The sequence below is a fragment of the Mastomys coucha genome, chromosome X (genome assembly GCF_008632895.1).
Source record: "Mastomys coucha isolate ucsf_1 chromosome X, UCSF_Mcou_1, whole genome shotgun sequence".
NCBI classification, from domain to species: Eukaryota; Metazoa; Chordata; class Mammalia; order Rodentia; family Muridae; genus Mastomys; species Mastomys coucha.
Window position 1 is genome coordinate 145,874,335 of NC_045030.1, and position 2,830 is coordinate 145,877,164.

Consider the following 2,830-nt stretch of genomic DNA (forward strand, 5'->3'; position numbering starts at 1 on the left):
CTGATTGTTAATAATGTTGGGCATCTCTTCCTACATGCTTATCAGACACTTGCCTTTCTTCTTTGGAGAAATGGCCAATCAAAAATTTGGCACAATTTATTTATTTTTTGCTTGCTTGCTATTAAATTTAAACTTTCCTTATGTATTAAAACTATTAACCTGGAGGAGCATGCGGCCTTTGGCGCTACTCTAGGTTACTTAGCCTCGGCTCTGTTGGTTATTCAGTACCTGCTCTGCGTGGAGAGGAACGGTCCCTGTCTGAGTTATGGATTTTGAAAATCTCTTTTCAATGCTCCCCCCCAAATCTGGCCCTCGGCAAAAAAACCGGCCACCGACCCTGAGGAAAGAGTTGATGAAATAGATGGTACTGAAGTTGAAGAAACACAGACAGAGAAAGTCAAATGGAAAGTAAAGCAGGACTGTGAACAAATTCCCAAGAAATTTAAGCACCCTGGAAACACTGCAACATCACCAAAGAGTTTGCCACATAAAAAATCAAGAAGTAAGGACTATGAGCCATACAGTGATGGTGAGACATGCAGTCAGGAATCAGAAGATAATTTTGACAAAAAGCTTCAACAGTACATACAAGCCAAAGAAAAGGCAAACCCAGCTCAACCCTCACTGCCTCCTGAAGAATCTGTGAAGAAAGCGGGAGCAGAAGCTGCCAAACAAAAGAATAAAAAAATCTAAAGCTGGTCACAAGAAAGTTAAACAGAAGAAAATGAAGCAAAAGTGGCCTGGCACTGGAAACAAAGGGTCAAGTGCCTTGCTGAAGAACAGTGGCTCCTGAGAACAGGCTGATAAACCTGAAGAGAAGCAACCACGTGTGAGGACAAGTCAAGGCTTTATCAACCAGCACATGGTGGAATGCAAAGGGAAGCAATTTTGCAAATATTTCCTCAAAAGGAAATATTAAGGGGGACCAGTGTAAGTTTGATCATGATGCAGAGATAGAGAAGAAAAAGGAAATGTGTAAGTATTATGTACAAGGATATTGTACCAAAGAAGAGAACTGCCTATATTTAAATAATGAATACCCTTGCAAGTTTTATCACACAGGAACAAAATGTTATATCACGGTGATCACTGCAATTTTTCTCATGCCCCACTTATTGCTGAAACACAAGAACTATTGGCTAAAGTTCTGGATACTGACAAGAAGCCATGTCAATAGACCAAAAAGGGTGTAGAGGACAAACCTATTCCTGTTCAGAATTTTTGAAGACTGGTGACTTGGAATAGTTCTTAAGGTTCCTCAGTTAATGTCGTCATGATTGCAGCTCCCGTTAGACATGCACAGTGGTAGATCTAGTAGTGCTCAACCTAAGGGTGGTTCTGCACTGGGCCAGGAGAGGAGCACGTGCATGCTTGCGGGAGATCAGTGCTGTGCTGTGCTAGGTTGCAGAAGTCTCCTCCAGTGGAGAGTTACAACTGAGTAAGCACAAAATAGGCAGAGAGAAGTTAAGTGAGGATGGAAGAAATATCGGGAAGGATGATGACAGAGCTGCTAGGGGACATTCGGGTAATAAATAAGTCACACCTCTACATGCTTTTAAATACTTTGCACAATGTTTTAAACAAAAATTCACAGTTCCACATTATGGTTTAGCATAGAATGTGGTTCTGTGATCTCTTTAAAAAACAATTTTCTGTTGGATACTTATTTTTAATTATTACTGTTATAGAGTTGGATAATATCTCTTAAAAAATATTAACCCAATATTAGATGTATGATTTTCAAATATTTCTCTCATGTCACACATTGTCATTTTATCATGCTGAATTTTTTATTTGGCCTGTAGACATATTTGAATTTGATATAGTCCTCCTTGTCTAATTAGCTCTTGTTTCCTAAGCTTTTGGTACAATATGCACAGAATCCTTGTTATGGCAAATACCAGTAGTTTTTTCTTTTTGCTTTGTTATTTTTTTCATGATCTCACAGTTTCCGGCTTTATATGTAAGAATTCAATCAATCTTGTGTTGGTTTTCTATATTATAGAAGATAAAATTCAAATTTAATTTTTTTTTTTTTTTTTTGGTTTTTGGTTTTTGGTTTTTCGAGACAGGGTTTCTCTGTGTAGCCCTGGCTGTCCTGGAACTCACTCTGTAGACCAGGCTTGCCTCGAACTCAGAAATCTGCCTGCCTCTGCCTCCCAAGTGCTGGGATTAAAGGCGTGTGCCACCACCACGCAGCTCAAATTTAATTTTTAAATACAGGTTTTCATTTTCCCCCAGACCACTTTATTTATTAAAGGGAGCATCCTTTCCACATTGTATTTGTGCCATCTTATCAATAACCACCTGTTTATCAGTTTCTTGGCCTGTTGCTACAATAAAGCACTTAAAGGAGAAAAGATTCATTTTGGCTCACAGTTTGAGGATATAGCCCATCATGTGCATCAATCCCAGGTGGCAGGAGGGCACTGGTGGCAAGAGGCAGCTGGTCCCATTGCATCTTTAGCCAAGAAGCAGAGACCAAGGAATGCTGATGTTCAGCTTGCTTTCTCTTTTGGATGTAGCCCTGGACCTCAGCCCATGGAGCAGCAACACCAACACTCAGGATGGATGTTCCCAACTCAGCTAACCTAACCTAGATAATTGCTCACAGGCCTGACTAGAGGCTTTATCGTAGTTCATGTCAAGTTGGTAATATGAATCATTGCAGGCTGTATGTGCAGGACTTATTACTGAATTGTATCAGGCTCTCTCTCTCTGTGTTAAGGTACTACTATGCTCGTCTTATTACTTTACCTGTGTACTATATTTTGAAATCAAAAAGGGTTCCACCTTCAATAATGATATTGACTACTCTAGGCTTTTTGTA

The 2,830-nt window shown here is 39.7% G+C and overlaps 1 pseudogene; it reads left to right on the forward strand.

Moving 5' to 3' along the window:
- The first annotated feature begins 265 nt into the window (after positions 1-265).
- On the forward strand, positions 266-1,177 carry LOC116095047 (annotated as a pseudogene).
- The last annotated feature ends 1,653 nt before the right edge of the window (positions 1,178-2,830 follow it).